The 18,552-nt window shown below is 37.3% G+C and overlaps 1 pseudogene; it reads left to right on the forward strand.

The window, feature by feature from the left end:
- Positions 1-10,547: 10,547 nt before the first annotated feature.
- Positions 10,548-18,552, forward strand: part of LOC102870517 — a 67,516-nt pseudogene continuing 59,511 nt past the window's right edge.

Below are 18,552 nucleotides of genomic sequence, written 5' to 3' on the forward strand. Positions count from 1 at the left end.
GAAAAGTAATATTTTATGACACCATCAACTCAATATTCAATTCATTGCTATCAAGTCCAAACTTGGACTGAAAGTGCAACTCCTTAGACACAAGGCCACCAGAGATCCCCTATAACAATTTTGTTGTTTTTATATGCCTTTGAATCAACTGTGACGCATAGCGACCATATGAACAACAGAGCTATCTGAACCAGGGATGATTCTGGATTATATTAACCATCTTCAATATGATTGAATTCATTGTTATAGTCACCGTAATAATACATCTTGATTAGTGTCTTCCTCTTCTACATTGACCCTCTATCTTTCTAAGCATCACATCTTTCTCCAAGGACTGGCTCTTCCTGATAACATGCCAAAAGTATGAGAGATGAAGCTTCATCATTTTGCTTCCAAGGAGTACCTTGTTTGCACTTTTTTCCAAGACATATTTTATTGTGTGTAGTTGTTGTGGCTGTTTTGTTTTGTTTTGGGGTTTTGATGGTTTTGGAGTTTTGTGTTTTGTTTTGTTTTTTGCAGTTTGTGGGATATTCAGAACTCTTATCCAACACCATAGTCACAAAAAAGTATTGTAATAAAACATGGCAAGATTTGGAATCAGAAAATAAAAATGGAAGAATTAGCCTATGTTGAAAGAACTGAAGACCAAATATGAATGTCAAGTCACAATACGTAAGGATGCTATCGCCAAAATCCTTGAACAATCCAGGGAGCATTAAAAATAAATAGAAGGAATACACAGTCAATGTATCAAAAATAATTGACTGACATGTAATCATTATAGGAAATAGCATATGATCAAAAAACAATTGTGATGAAGCAAGGAGCTCAAGATCTACTGAAGGCACTGTCAAAAAATAAGGCTCTAGTTGTTGTTGTTGTTATGTGCCGTTGAGTCATTTGCGACCCATAACGACCCTATGTACAACAGCCCTAAACCCTGCTCTATCCTGTGCCAATCACATTGCTTCTGACACTCCCATACCAATTACCCCAGTCACTGAATTAGTCCACCTCATAGAGCGTCTTCCCCTCCTGTGCTGTCCCTCTACTCTACCCAGCATGTCCAAAGTAATGGCTAGAAAAATACAACAACAGAGAACTTCTAGAAATCTAAGTTGTTTTGGAACAGCCCATGGATATCATTGTTGATGTCAGATGGGTCTTGATGGAATGAAGAGAATATCAGAAGGATCTTTATCTGTTTCATTCCTTATACAAAGGAATTTGGCTGTATGGATCAGAACAAATTATGGTGAATGAAGAAGACTGGAAATCCCATAATAATTAATTGTGCTTATTATATACCAAGTTAATTGTGAAACTTATATACCAAGTTACATAGAACAAGAAGCTGACATCAGAAATGAACAGGGAAATACTGCATGCCTTAAAATCAAGAAAGTGCATTAGGGCTGTATCCTTTACCCACACCTAATGTAATGCCTTAGTAATAGGAACCTAATTATTCTAAAGATGTTGCAATAGTTTGAAATTAACATTGTGGATTAGTAGTCAGAATTTGTGCTATCAACCCTAAGCAAGTGGTTTAAACCTACCAGATGCTTCCTCTATAGGAGAAAATGGACAATTTCTTTCCATGCAATTAACTGCCTCTGAAAACCTACTGTATGGTCAACTGTGAGTCGATTCTGACTCTGTGATACAAACAACAACAACAATATTATAAGCAATAATTAGAGAAATTGGACTATATGATGAAGAATGTGGTATCAAGATAGCAGAAGGATTCATTAACAACTGTGTAATGCAGTTGGCACAACCTTGCTTTTGAAAAGTAAACAAGACTTAAAACACCTTCTGCAAAAAATTAAAAACTATAGTCTTCAGCATGAGTTACAGCTTACCATCAAGAAAAAAAATCATAACCACTTGACCAATAGACAGCATTATGATAGATGGGGGAAATGAAAGTCATCAATTATTTAATTTTGCTTGGATCCATAATCAACACCCATGGTAGCAGCAATCACAAAATAAAAAGAGAGACCTTCTAAAGACTAAGTCTCTGTATATACAAAAAATTTTTTCCAATAGGGTGAAAAGAAAACTTATTGACAGAGAAAATACATATGGCAATGACATCTCAGAGAAAAGGGCCTTCACAAGCAAAAGATTAATAACCCAATGACAAAATAGGCAAAAGGTATGGAAAGTCTTTTTGCTGAGGAAAACATTTGGATGTTCAAGAGACACATGAAGATATGCTCAAAACCACTGGCAGTAAGAGATAATGCACATCAAAAACAAAATGAGATACCATCTCATCCCAGTGGGAGCAAGTGGCAAAGTTTTAACCGGACAGCAAGCAATAAATATTGGATAGTGTGTGAAGAGATTAGAACTCTTATACACCATGAGATTGTAAAATGGTACAACTACTCTGTTAAACAGTTTGGTGTTTCCTCAAAAAGCCAAACATAAAAATTTCATGACTCAGCTCTGCCACTGCAAGAAATATACTCCTAGGAGCACAGCACTGAGACACAAAAGGACATATCTACACTGATATTCATAGCAGAATTATACACAACAGTAAGAAAATGGAAATAACTCAAAAGTCCATTAACAAATGAATGCATTAAGAAACTGTGGTACATTTAGATGAGAGAATACTATGCAGCACTCGTGGGTAATGATTTTGAAAAATACTATATAGCATAGGAGAAACTAGAGTATTAAGCTGAGTGATCGAATTCAAGCTCATAAGGACAAATATTGCATAAGGCAATTACTGTAAAATCAGGTTAACCAGTAAGATATTTATGGATATCAAAAGAGGGAACAGGAGGGACAGAAATCACAGCATCACAGAGTTTCATTGGTGGAGAAAAGGGTGAGGAAATTAGGGAAGATCTAGTGGGTTATCTGAAAAGATGGGGTTATAGTGGGCATATTTCAATGGTGATTTTTTTACATTTCTTTTAATCCTTGTTTATTTGTAAAATTCAAATACATTAATTTTGAGTCACTTTTAATTTCATTCATTGTTGCACATTTTCTTCCTTCTCTCTCCCTCCCCATCCTACAATCCACTTTGCAATGAACCTCTTGTTCAAGATTGTTGTCATACATATAATACCTAATCATATATTCCTTTTATAAGGCACAGTGTGTGGGAATGATGTGAATGGAGGAAAAAATCTTATCAAAGAAATCCAAAGACATTGCAATGGGAAATTAGGCTGTCAAGATCCTCTCCAAAATTCTAAAAAATAAGAACACCAGTTCAAAGACTAAGGATGCATCTAATTCAAGTCATCGTACTTTCAAAATCTTCTTATGCATCTGAAAGTTTGAATAATGACTAAAGATGACAAATAACCAGTGAATTTTAACTTTGGTGTAGGAGAAAAGTACTGCATATCCAATGCCTAAATAACAAACAAATCCAGGATTCTCCTTACAGGCAAGGATGGTGAACTTTCTTTTCACATTTTTTGGCTTTAGGTCTCTTGTTCATAGGGTTAGTATGAGTCATGCTAGATTCAATGGCAATCAACAATAAAAACAACACAGCTAATATGTTAGCCCTCATGAAGGGATGGGAGATGTTCTACAGCTACCATAACTACAGACATATGGTCTTGCAAATCATCAACAGCTGTAGGACCAATATAAAGGATAGCACTTTCTGTACTGTGGGAGGACTGTGAAGACATCAACACAGGAGCAGCAGTGTGACTTGTTAACTTAGACAAAGCCTGTGGATAAAGCATCTAATTGCATCCACCTTGGCCCAATGCTCACCAGTGTCAACAAAACTAGACTGCATACCTACTGTCACATAAGCCTTTCCCCTGTCAAGTCTGAGTCTCTGGGGGACCTTCCAGTGAACCATCAAAACTAAGGGGCATAGAGGAGCTGGGGGAGCTGAACCAAAGAAGGGATGCTGGATGTTGCTCTTAGAAATCATGGACTTATGCAGCAGGTAAAGTATCTGGGACTATGTTGACTCATAACTCCTCATAACTAGTCAGCTATTCATCTTAGCAAAATGAATAATAAATATAGGCACTTAACAACAAAAAATTATTTCACAATATCCTAAGATAAAGTAACACTAAGGTTTTTTCCTTTCACATTTTCAATGTGAAGAGGATTTTTTTTCTTAGCCACCAGAAATAATTTACAAGTTTTCTCATCATATCTAAAGACTTTTTATGTTGTAGGTGTATCTACACTTCAGTCTTTGTCCTGAATTATTTATTCTTTGTACAAAGATAGTATCAAGCTCTCTTAGGACCTTCCCAAAACTGGGCCAGTTAGCTAAGAACAGGGTGTGAATGTCTTGATAAAAGAAAATATTGTAAAAACTTCTCAGCCAACATCAGGCAAATAAATCAATAAATCAGTAGAAAACAAATACTTTCAACAGTATTTTTTAAAAAAGAAATATCTTTTTTAATCTACAAAGATAATTTTGAAGAAAATGTCCTTATCCAGTTTAGATGTTTACATGTTATAATTTGCCTTTCCACCCTAAAATCTATACCTGAGCATCATTCCCTTCTATGAACAGAATAGTAAAAAACTATGACTTGTAGCAAAGATTACCCTTTCAATGAGTAAGAAGAAAAATGTCAACTGCTTTAAAATTTAACTGAACTACTGTTAGATTTTTTCTGATTCACAGACTTTCTTATCTTCTCTTCTCTTTTTCTTCTTTTCATTATGTGCTGAATTTTCCACTCCCTGAGATTCTTCAGATCAGGAAAGTTATATTCCGCTAATGCAAGCATCACAAGGCCCAAGAACATACCCTAAATGGGTGGTTTTAGGACCTCCATGGATTCCGTCTTACAGTTTTTAATTCTTCCAAGGGCTTTCAGGTGCCATGCAAGGGGCTCCTCTATGACACTACAAAAACAGACATCTTGAAAGGACATATTTGCATGATGATCAAGTATTTCAAAGGGAGACTTCCATCTTTAAAATTATATTCTTTTTTTCTTCCTTGTTCATTGTCCATCACCCAGATGCATTCCAAGTAATCAGAAAGAGTATAATATGCATCAGATGAACCTTAGTCCTCAAACTAACATCATTGTTAGCTTGAAAAGGTGCAGCCAAAATGCTCTTTAGAAAAAAGGGCGACAAATATTCATCTCACACATATGGCACTTGCTATGAGCTCCAAGCAACTCAATGGCACATAACAACAGCAAACAATAACAACCTATCAAATGGAAAATATCATGTATTTATTAAGGAGATCATCTGGAATTATATGAACTTTTCAGTTCAACTATTTTCTGTCATTCTTATTCACTGTGAGCTTTCACCTGTATAGCAAGTGATTGACAAGACCATGGCTTGAGTGAGATTTACCTTACTCTTCAATCTGACATCATTATTCTCAGTAATTTGGAAAGGTCCTTGAAAAGCAGACTTTCCCAATGTGTTATATATCTTCTGATCTCCTGGCTGATGGTACCAAAGATGTTGATTATGGATCCCAGTAAGATGAAGTTTTTTAGATTTTCACTCTTTTCTGTATCTATCCCAATGTTGTTTATTGGGGCAGTAGTGAGGATTTTTGCAATCTATATTTAGGCTGTATTTTTTTATCTTTTGCAGCAAACACTTTAAACTCTTCTTATTATCAGCAAGCAAGGTTTTGTAATCTACATAACTTAGGTTGTTGATGAGCCTTCCTCTGATGCTGATCCCACATTCTTCTTCATAGAGTTTAACTTCTTGAGTGATTTACTCAGTATGCAAACTGCATTAACATGGAAAAATTATACAAACCTGGTGCATGCTTTTCATAATTTTAAGCTATACAGTGTCCCTTGCTATGTTTGGACAACAGCTCTTTGATCTAGGTAGAGGTTTACTATAAACATAATTAAGTGTTCTGAGATTCTCATTATTTTCAGGATTAGCTATAATTTATTGTGATTCATGTAGTTAGATGCCTGTGCATACTCAATAAAACACAAATAGACATTTTTTCTATTATTTTCTGCTCTTAGTCAGGTTCCATCTCTCATCTGCCATGATACTACTTGTGTCATAGTCTATTCTAAACCTAGATTGAACCTGTCAGTTCTCTTGTAAATATACTGTTCTAGATGTTTTGGGATGATTAGTGTTTCATTTACATTCAATTTTAAAGATATTCTTTGATAATTTTCACAATCTGTTCATCCCCTTTCTTAATAATGGAAACAAATATTGATCTCTTCCTGTTAGTAAACCAAGTAGCTGTTATCCAAATCTGGTGACATAAACTCGCCATAAAAACAGGTCTATGGCACCATCTGTTAATTGAAACATGTCAGCTGGTATTCTATCAACTCCTGGGTTCTTATTTTTGCCAGTGCCTTTTGTGCCTTCTGATTTTCTGTTTTAACATGGTCAATACCAGTTCATATCTGCTCACTAAGACCGTAGACGTCAATCTTTAGGCATTGCATTTCATTTTAAAAAACTTCCAAGTTTCTTAGATTAGTATTTTTATATTCTAGATTCTAGGTTATATTGGGTGTTTCTAGCTATTTGTCCTCATTTTGAGTCTTATGACATTTTAAGGTCTTTTATTGGGTGAAATCTTTATTCCATCCATATTATTACATTAATCTCTACTTTGCAACAATGAAGAATTATATGGACAGTTTTGAATGTTGCAAGAAGTAACAAAAGAAGAACCACTGTACTAAAAAGAATGATTGACACTGAACCATTCAAGGAGTAACATATGATAAACTGATAGTATTGAAAGAAGAAGTTCAAGCTGCACTGATGCTACTGACATGAAACACTGCTTAAGACCACTTTCAAAAAATTCCATTGAAATGAGGGAGAGTAAAAGAAAAGAGTGGATAGGTAATAAATACTTCATTATAATAGGTGAAAGAAAGGACTATCTGAAAGGAATATCTGATTAGTCATTATATGTATGATAACTAGCAATCTGAAACAAGAAGTATACTACAAAATTAATTAGGGAAGAGGAAAATGTGCATTAATGAATGAATGAAAGCACAATCTTTATGCAAACTCTCATTAAAATAAAATTAAAAATATATTCCTAGGAATTAATGGAATATCAGTTGAGATGTTTTGGGAAGCAGATACAATTCTGGACATGCTTACCAGTATCTTCCAATAAGTGTTGTAGACCATCACTTGACAAACCAACTTGAAGGGCTCCATATGGACATCGATTCTTCTTCTGTCATCCTTAGTCATTATCCAGATCTCTGAAACATAGCAAATAATTGCAAATACCGTAGCCTGGATTAGGTGAAACCTTAGTGTCTAGACTGACATCACTGCTTTTCAGTATTCTGGAGAGGTTCCTCACAGCAGATTTTCCCAATGCCATTTGTCTTTTGATTTCCTGACTGCTGAGTGTTGATCGTGGAGCCTAGCAAGCTCTTGTTGTTAACAACCTCAATCACTTCTCTATAATGGTGCTGCCAATTGGCCCAGTGGCGAGTATCTTTGTCTTCTTGATGTTGAGCTTCAATCCACTTTAAAGACTACAGTCCTTGATCTTCTGTAGCAAGTTATTCAGGTCCTCCTCAGTTTCAGCAAGCAATGTTTTGTCATCTACATAATGCAGGCTGTTGAAGAGTCTGTCTCCAATCCTGGGAAAAATACATTCATTATAAAATATGTTCTACTAAAAACTTTCTTTAAAATTTAAGAATAAATGGTACTTCCTCTAAAAGAGCACCATCTGCCTCATTTAGACAGTAAGCATCGAAGCCTCATATTCTCAAATATAACTCTTAACATCCCAACTCCATCCTCTTCTCACACAGACTTTAAAATATTCAACCATCATTCATCACTTAAGTTGTGTTATGTTGAAAGCAAACTGTGAGCACTTCTCACATGTCCTTATTTTACAATATTTTAATGCTGTATTAAGATCAATACTAGGAATACTGTAGCTGATTTAGATGGATCTTGGCTGAAAGCAGGGCATACCAGAGGAATGTCTATCTGTGTTTCATTGACTATGCAAAGGCATTTGACTGTGTGGATCATAACTATGGCTGACTCTGAGAAGAATGGGAATCCCAGAATACTTGGTCGTTCTAATTCAAAACCTATACTTGGACTATTAGGCAGTCGTCAGAACAGAGCAAGGGAACACTGCATGGTTCAAAATTGGGAAGGACGTATGCCAGGAATGCATCCTATCTCCATACCATTTCAACCTGTATGCAGAACAGATTATCCAGGAAGCTGGGCTCTATGAGGAGAAATGTGGGGTTAAGATTGGTGGACGATTTATCAACAATCTGCGTTACGCGGCTTGCTGAAACTGAAGAGGACCTGAAGCACCTGCTGCAGAGTCTCAAGGACTGCAGCCTTCAGTATGGACTGAGGCTCAATGTCAAGAAGACAAAGATTCTCACCACTGGGCCATTTGGCAGCATCAGAATGGATGGTGAAGAGATTGAGATTGTACACAGCTTTAGTTTGCTTGGCTCCACAGTCAGCACTATTGATACCAGCAGCCAGGAAATTAAAAGGTGCATTGCCATGGGAAAGTCTGCTGTTGGGACCTCTCCAAACTACTGAAGAGCAATGGTGTCTCTCTAGAGACTAAGGTGCTTCTGATACAGGCCATGGTCTTCGCAATCACTTGTTATGCATCAGAGTTGGACAATGACCAAGGAGGATAGAAGGAGAATTGATGCCTTTGAGCTGTGGTGCTGGAGAAGAGTACTGAGAATACCATGGACTGCTAGGAAAACAGACAGATTTGTCCTGGAAAGGGTTAAACCAGTTGGCTCCTTGAAGGCAAGGATTCTGAGGCTCCATCTAACATACTTTGGACATGTTGTGAGGAGAGACCAGTCCTTGGAGAAGGACATCGTGCTTGGGAGGGTGGAGGGGCAGCGCAGGAGGGGAAGGCCCTCTATGAGGTGTATTGATTCAGTGACTGGGATAATCGGGATGGGAGTGTCAGAGACAGTGTGATTGGCACAGGACAGAGCAGAGTTTAGGGCTGTTGTACATAGAGTCTCTATGAGTTTCAAGCGACTCAATGGCACATAACAACAACAACAACAATTTAGATAGTTTTGTAACAATAGCAATAAGTAAATCAACAAACTTGAAAAGTATTCCAATCACCAATTAATTTATAATCATTTGCATATAAAAGAAAATATACCTAAGTAGGGTCGCTATGAGTCACAGGCGACTCGACGGCACATAACAACAACAACAACATTGTATTTACAATATGTGAGACCTATGAATGTAGGAAAATAAATTACTGTTAAGGAATAAATGGCATGCATAAATATTGACATACTAGTATTGCCGAGATGAGAAGGACTGGCATAGGGCATTTTGAGTCACTTGATAATATGATCTATTACTCTGAAGATGAAAAGATATAGAAAAATAGCATTGTTTTCATAGTTAAAAATGTCATTTCTAGATCCCTCTTGAAATGCAATATTGTGAGTGACAGGATTATATGCATACACATACAAGGAAGTCCAATGAATACCACTATCATTCAGATATATGTACCAATAACCAGAGTTAAAGAAGAGGAAATAGAAGATTTCTACCAACTTTTACAGTCAGAGATCAATCAAATACGCAATCAAAATGCATTAAGAATAATGGGTGACTGGAATGCAAAAGCTGGGAACAGAGAAGAAGGATCAATAATTGTAAAACATGGCCTTGGTGACAAAAATGAAGCTGGAGATAGAATGAATTTTGCACAATGACTTATTCATTGCAAATACATTTTATAAGAAACATGAATGCAGGTTATACACATAGATTTCACCTAATGCTATGCATAGAAATCAAATTAATTAAATCTGTGGAAAGAACCCCTGGAGAAGCTCAGTAACATTGTTTGCTTCCTGTTGACTTCAGTTTTGATATTTAAACTTCAATCTTTTTTTTTAATTTTTTACGCTAACTAGATATGGCTTTGAGGAGCAGTTTTCCTCTTTTTTAAAAAAATTTATTATTAATTTATGATCTTTGCAATAACTTACTATGCATCAGAGAGCTGAACAATGACTAGGGAGGATAGGAGAATTGATACCTTTGAGCTGTGATGTTGGAGAAGAGTACTGAATATACCATGAATTGCTAAGAAAATTAACCGGTTCATCCTAGAGAGGGTTAAACCAGGCTGCTCCTCGTGAGTAAGGATTCTGCATCTGACATACTTTGGCATGTTGGAGAAGGGTGTTATTCTTGGGAGGGTGGAAGGACAGCGCAGGAGAGGAAGTCTCTCTATGAGGTGGATTGATTCAGTGTCTGGGCTAATTGGGATAAGAATGTTAGAGACAGTGAGATTGGCAAAGGATAGAGCAAGGTTTTGGGCTGTTGTGCATAGGGTCTCTGTGAGTCACAGGTGACCCGATGGCACATAATAACAGCAGCAAGAATATCAACAGGAATCGTAGCAGACAAGTTGAAAGAGTGTTGAATCAACATTGTCCCAAATGTTTAACTTGCTATGTAAACCTGTGATTTCTGACTTCAACAACTCTTCCTTCATTCAATTCCCTAGATCCTCTATGCGCCTTGGTTTTGGTGATTCACTGGAAGATCTCCCAGAGACCCAGACCCATCAGGGAGTTATTCACATGACTGTGGGTATGCGGGCTGGTTTTGCAGAAACCGAACAATGTTTCCCGGACTCTTTAGACTGCCAGTTGTGGCACAGCTGCATAGTGGCTATGACTGATGTAGTCTGGCGGTAGAGAGACTGGTGAGCAATGGGCCAAGCTGAATGCAGCTGAGTTCTGTGTCCCAGGCAAGCAAGCATTTCAAAAGATAAAAACAACTAGCACTAAGGTCCTATTAATTTATATAAGCCTCAGAGTGTGGCTTGTATCCCATCCTAATCGTTTCTCCTTAATAAAACTAACACATCAGCACAAAATAAACAGTTAATGATTGGCTAGGAAAGGTACATAAGTGGTAAACTTTACACCCCCAGATATGTACTATTAGTTTTCTAGATTGCTATGGAAAATTGTACAATCTTACTGACTTTTAAGAAATAGCCTCAAAGAATATTCAACCATCAGTTAGAAGGATGGGAAAAGTTTTAACAAAACTATCCATTTTTTTTCAAAGTATTATTAGAATACAACCCAATTCACTAGCTACAATAATTCATAGAATTCTTCAATGTTTTCTTGAGATGGAAAAGTTCCCTGCTGCAATGTTTTCAAATGACCAAGAGCTACTTCCTGGTAAAAGGCCCAAGCTCAGTGACTTTTGAAAAATTTTTTCACAGTATTACAAGTCAAACATCTAAATCAACTTGTTGGCAAAATAAATTTGTTTTGTAGACTATGAGAGAGAGTATACCTTAAGGCTCTCTTTAGCTTTTGGTCTCTCCCCACCCTCTTTGTCCTTCTTGAATCATTACCACCATTTCTGCCTGTCTTTACATGGCTATTTCCTTGTGACTCTAGTTCTCAAATCTCCTAATACTTTGTATTATAGGAGCATTAGTCTTTGAGATTACAGCCCAGTATAAGTTTAGGATAACGTCATCTCCAGATGATTTAACTTCATTTTGCTTTTTTAGTTTAGCAAAATAATACAAATTATATTGTGATATTTAATATATGTTAGACTACTGTGAAAAGAAGCTCTGATATTATAGGGGGTAATTATTGAACAATATCATTGATATCACATGCAAGCAAGATTCTGCTGAAAATTATCCAAAAACATTTGGAACAGTGTGTCAACAGAGAACTGCCAGATGTGCAGGCTGGATTTAGAAGAGGTGGTAGTACTAGGGATATTATAGCTAATATTAGATGGATCTTGGAAGAAAGCAAAGAATACCAGAGGAATGTCTATCTGTCCTTCTTTGACTATGCAAAGGCTTTTGACTGTGTGGATCACAACAAGATATGGCTGACTCTGAGAAGAATAGGAATCCCAGAACATTTGATTGTGATAATGTGAAACCTATACTTGGACCAAGAGGCAGTAGTCAGAACAGAGCAGGGAGTCACTGGATGGTTCAAAATCAAGAAAGGGGTCCTTCAGGGAAGTATTTTGTCTCCATGCCCTTTCAATCTGTATGCAGAACAAATCATCTGAGATGCTGGGCTGTATGAGGAGGAATGTGGCATCAGAGTTGGTGGAAGAATCGTCAACAACCTATGTTATGCGGATGACACAACCCTGCTTACTGAAACTGAGGAGGACCTGAAGTGCTTGCTGCAGAAGATCAAGGACTGCAGTCTTCAATATGGATTGAAGCGCAACATCAAGCAAACAAAGATTCTCACCACTGGGCCAACTGGCAGCATCAGTATGGATGGTGAAGAGATTGAGATAGTCAACAGTTTTAGTTTACTTGGTTCCACAGTAAACGCTCTTGGTAACAGCAGCCAAGAAATCAGGAGACGAATTGCATTGGGAAAGTCAACTGTGAGAGACCTCTCAAGAGTACTGAAGAGCAACAACGTCAGGCTGGAGACTAAGGTGCACCTGATCTAGACTATAGTCTTTGCAATTATGTGCTATGCATCAGAGAGTTGGACAGTGAATAGGGATGATAGAAAGAGAATTGATGCCTTTGAGCTGTGGTGCTGGAGAAAAGAGTTGAATATACCATGGACTGCTAGGAGAACAACCAGGTTTGTCCTGGAGAAGGTGAACCCAGAATACTCCTTTGGAGTCAAAGTTCCTGAAGCTTCGTCTGACATACTTTGGTCATGTTGCAAGGAGGGACTGGTCCTTGGAGAGGGACATCATGTTTGGGAGAGTGGAGGGACAGCACAGGAGAGGAAGACCCTTGATGAGATGGATCAATTCTGTGAGTGGAGCAGTGGGAATGAGTGTGTCTGAGATGGTGAGGTTTGCACAGGATAGATCGGCGTTTAGGGCTCTTGTACCCAGGGTCGCTATGAGTCGCAAGTGACTCAATGGCACATGACAACAACAACAACAATCGTTTCACTGTTAGCTAAAAGTTTGGGAGTTTAAATTCATCACCTGCACTAGATACTCTGTGCGGGAAAGACAAGACAGTTTATTTTCAAAAAGATAAAAAAAAAAACCCAGAAACTTTATAAAATAAGTTTCACTTTGTCAAATAAGGTCACACCTTCTCTTTTGTCAATCCTTCACCTTTCCAAGCATTAAGTCCCTTTTAAGTAATAGTTTCTCCTGACAATATTCCAAAAGTATAGGAGACAAAGGTTTGTCATCTTTGTGCCAAGGAACATTCTGGATGAACTTTCTCTAAGACATAATGTCTTTTTTGGGAGGCCCATAAAATAATCGTCTCCAACATCACAGCACAAAAGCATCAATTATTCTTCTGTCATCCTTATTTGTTGCCCTGCACTCAGACGTATAACAAGTAACTGAAAAGACAATGGCCAGAATTAGATGGGTGATTTTAATCTGCATCCCTTTAACCCTGGTTTTAATTGGTTTTGGTCAAACATTCTTCTAGGTGGTATAGCACTGCTCAGTCCATTTGCTATACAAAGGTAACTTGGGGTCGCTGTGATACTAAACACTGTGACACTGATGTATGAAATGTGATAATGGTCACCCATGGTGGACAGTGTTTGGTGAACCTCCCTTATTAAAATAAGCTTGGAAATAGGAGTGGCATCCACATCCGAAATAGCCTGCCTCTGGAAACCCTATGAACTTGGAGAAATGATGAAAGTTATATAAGTGTTCAGGTTTTTCGTTCATAGGGTCATTATGAGTCGCCTATGACTTGACAGCACTTAACAACAACATGACATATAGTTGGAAGCAGGAGTGACATCCACTTCCTAAACAACATACCTCCAGAAACTCTATGAAATTTGATAAATATAGATAGTTTTATAGGAGCTTCACGCCTTTTGTTCATAGAGTCTCTATGAGTTGTGCTTGACTCGAAGACAATCAACAACAAAAACATGGCACATAGAGGTAAAATGTATATGAATTAAAATACAACAGAAGCTTATTTCTGACTTTTAAGACAGTCTAAGATATTAGACTTTATATATTAAGACATCACTTGCCATTTTCAGTTATTCTCCATTGTCATTAGGATCTCACATTTATCCCTTATGGATTCATCAGCTCTAGGATGATCTTTATCTTCACCAACAAACTAGAACTGAAGTAGCCGGAGTAAGTAGAGTGCAGACCTTCTGCTTGCCAGTCTTCCTCAGAAAGAGTACTTACCATTTCTGCTCACATTCTGTTGGCTAGAACTCACTTAAGAAGGTAAACTTATCTACCTGAGAGTCTGCGCAATGCAATTAATTGTTCAGAAAAAAAGAGAAATTGGATTTGTGGTAAAAAATGGGGAGTTTCTTCCTCAGCCACCATCTGTGCAGTTAATTTTTCAGGTGTAAATATCTGCACTTGCTGGCAACATTCTTTGACAAATGCCTATTCTCTAAGACAGACTTTACTTGAATTGATTGCCACTTAATGGTTTTCAAAATCATAGCTTAAAAATGAGTATTTATAGAGAATTTTATGCACTCTTTCACTATTCTGTAACAGTACTTTGAAAAGGGGATGGTTTTGTCCTTCCTGAAGGGCTCTCTTGGCAATGTCAGGAGACGTGTTCAATCCTAATGAATTCGGAGAGGATTTTCTCACGGATATCTATTGAAAGGAGTGCAGACATGGTGCTAAATATCCTACATTGCAGAGGTCAACCCCCGACGACAAATAAAACTGAGGTATTATAAGACCTTTGTTCAAAATGAAGATAGATCATTAAGAATCATGAACTCTGCATTACATCAGATGAGAGGAAGAACTATCAGAAAGGAATATATGATCAGGCCTTACATGTATGACAACAATCTAGGAAAATGGCTGCATTGTGGCAGGCTAGGGGGTGAGAAGGAGGGGTAGAAATCATGCAGAAATGAAAAGAATTAAAAATAAATATGTACAACTATATTTTACAATGCCTTTAAGTTAGAATCAGCTCATAGCTGATAATTCAGCAAGATTTCAGAGGTTAGAAATTGCACAAGATGAAATACCATGTTTCTCCAGGAGAGGTCTTGTAAATTTGAACCACACGCTTCTAATTTGGCAGCATAACTCATTACCATTAGGCCACCAGTATATTAATACATTGAATTTGTTAATATTATACTGTGCTTTATATAATCATATATTCCTTTTACATTGAAAGGTGTTTGTACAATTATAAAGGAAATTATTGTCCATTCTTAGTAGCAGAGATTTTAAAATCTTTTTAACAGTAAAACAAAGGAAACTAGAAAGTTTTCTTTAATTAACTAACTATTGTCGTTCCCCCACCCCCACTATTTTTTTAGGATATGGGAAAATTTAGGATAAAATATACAATCAGATTTGTTGTTATTGTTATTTGCCATCAAGTCACCTGCAACTCATAGCAACTCTGTGTATAATAGCTCTGAATTATGCTCTATCTTGAGCTAATCTTACTGTCTCAGACACACCTATGCCTATTACCCCAGTTATTGTGTTAATCCATGTAATCTAGGATCTTCCTCTACTGTGCTGCCCCTCCACTTTTTCAAGCATGATGTTTTCCTCCAGGGGCAGGTTCCTTCTGGCCACCTGCCCAAAGTATGTGAAACGGAGCTTCAAAATCCTTACCTCCAAGAAACAGCCTCATTTCAACCTCTCTAAGATAAGCCTGTTCTTTCTCTTGACAGTTCATGGTATGCTCAATACTCCTCTCCAGCACTGTATCTTGAAGGCATCAATTTTTCTTCTGCCATCTTTGGTAATTTGTCCAGCTCTTTGATGCATAGCAAGTAATTGTGAAGACCATTGACTGAATCAAGTGTACCTTAGTCTCCAAACTGACATCATTGCTCTTCAGTACTTTTGATAGATCCCCAACAGCAGCTTTCCCCAGGGTAATTAATCTTTTGATTTCTTGAGTGTTGGTGACAGAGTGTTGATTGTGGAGATGAGCAAGCTGAAATGATTAACAACCTCAGTCTCTTCTCCATCTATCGTGGTGCTGACAATTGGTCCAGTGGTGAGAATCTTTGTCTTCTTGATGTTGAGCTTCAATTGATACTGAAGACTGCAGTTCTTGACTTTCCGGAGCAAAAGCTTCAGGTCCTCCTCAGTTTCTGCAAGTAAGGTTGTGTCATAATGTAGAATGACATAACATAGATTGGTACAACTTAGGCTGTTGATGAATCTTTCTCAAATCCTGATGCTCCTCATTCCTCCTCATGAAGTGCAGTTTCCTGAATGAGCTGTTCTTCATATAGACTGTAGAGGTATAGGAATATAATGCATCCATGAAGCACTACTTTCCTGATTTTGAACCATGCAGTGTTTCCTTGCTCTGTTTGACCACAGCTTCCTGGTTCAAGTATAGGTTAACATGAACACAATCAAATGTTCTGGGATACCCATATTTCTCAAAGTTAGCTACAGTTTGTTTTGATCCATACATAATCAAAGAAACTCAGGTAGACATGTCTCTGGCACTTTTATTTTCAACCAAGATCCATTTGACTTTGGAAATAATGTTTTCAGTGCCAACACCTCTTCTAAACCTTGCCTCTATTTTAGGTAGTTATCTGTCAATTGCTATTCCAGTCATTGGGAAACATAACTGAGGGGGAACAATTATAAGCAGACACTAACAATTGAAACATGAAATGTGAGAAGCATAAGTATAGGAAAACTGAACATTCATAAAGACTTGGAACACATAAATATTGACATATTAGGCATTAGTGAAATGAGATGGATTGACACCTTGAGTCTGATAATCACATGATCTACTATGCTGATAAGGAAAAAATAGGGTTGCATTCATAGTTAAAAGGGTCATTTCTATATCCATCTTGAAATAAAATGTTATAAGTGACAGGATAATGTCCATACACAAGAAAACCTGGCTTAACACCATTATCATTCAGATATCAAGACAAGTAGAAAGGATTAGATGATTTCTGACAACTTTTTACAGTAAGAAATCGATCGAACACACAAGTAAGATTCATTCATAGGTAACTTGAATGCAAAAGCTGGAAACAGGGAAGAAGCATCAGTAGCTGGAGACCACAGACTTGGTGACAGAAATAAGGCTTCACGTGGAATGATAGAACTTTGTACAATCAATGGTTTATTCCTTGCAAATACCTTTTATAAGAAACATAAATGGCGACTATTCATATGGACTTCACCTGATGATGTGCACAGGAATCCAATAGACTATATTTGTGGAAAGAATCCCTGGAGAAGCTCAATATCAGTTGTGAAAACTAGGCCAGGTGCTGATTGTGGAACAGACTATCACCTACTCATATGCAAGTTAAAACTAAAGTTAAAGAAAATTAAATCAAATCCACAAGAACCAAAATTAAACTTTGAGTTTCTCCCATGTGAATTTAAAAGTAATCTCAGGAAGAGCTTTGAGGCCATAAACACTAATGAGCAAAGACCAGATGAGCTTTGGGAGGATATAAAAAAATACCATTCATGAAAAAAACAAGAGGTCATTGCAAAGACAGAAGAGGAAGAAAGACGGGAGATGGATGTCAGTGGAGATTCTGAAATTTGCACTAGAGAGCTGAGAAGCCAAAGCAAAAGAAAGGAATCAGGAAGTTAAGAAAGTAAACATAAGATTTCAAAGTGCAGCTAAGGAAAACAAAGCACAGTATAATAATGAAATGAGCAAAGAGCCGCAGATGGAAAACCAAAAAGGCTGACCTCAGTCATTTCTTAAACTGGAAGAACAGAAGGACAAATTCAAGTTTTGATTTGCAGTACTTAAGGACGTTATGGGAAGAATATTGAATGATCCAGGAAGCATTAAAAGAAGTTGAAAGGAGTACATGGAGTAGATGTACCAAAAATTGACAGAGAATTTCAGGAAACGCTTTATGACCAAGAGGCAATGGTGATGAAGGAAGAAGTTCAAGGTGCTCTGAAGGAGTTGGCAAAGAACAAGTTCCCGAGTATTGATGGAATACCAACTGACATATTTCAACAGACAGATACTGCCCTGGATATGCTTACCAAGTTGCACCAAGAAATTTGGAAGACAATTACCCCATCAACTAACAGGAAAAGATCCATATTTGTTCTCATTCAAGAAAAGGGTGAACCAATATAGTGTGGAAATAATCGAATGCTATCACTGTTACAACCCCCAGGTTTAAGAAGGGAAGTTATTCACCAGCATGTGATTTCTATGTGTGTCTATTCACTTGATACCTGATTTTATCCTATTTTCTCAACCTTTTATCAATGTGTATGTGTGCATGTACACATGCTTTCATAGATTATTGTTATTGTTGTGGGTTTTAGATAGCATCTAGCTGAATATAATTTACAGTGACCCTAAGAACAACTGTTCTATCCTGTACCATACTCACTATCTCTGATATACTTATTGTTGTTGCTCTTTTTTACCATAGGGAGCTCTGGTGGCCTAGTGGCAAGAAGCTGCGCTGCAATCCCAAAGGCACGCAGTTTGATGCTGCCAGCTGTTCTGTAGGAGAAGGATGGCCAGTCTCCTCCCGTGTGATTAACTGCCTCAGAAAT

This window comes from Elephantulus edwardii, unplaced genomic scaffold (assembly GCF_000299155.1).
Source record: "Elephantulus edwardii isolate Elephantulus edwardi_28Jun2011 unplaced genomic scaffold, EleEdw1.0 scaffold00046, whole genome shotgun sequence".
Classification (NCBI taxonomy): domain Eukaryota; kingdom Metazoa; phylum Chordata; class Mammalia; order Macroscelidea; family Macroscelididae; genus Elephantulus; species Elephantulus edwardii.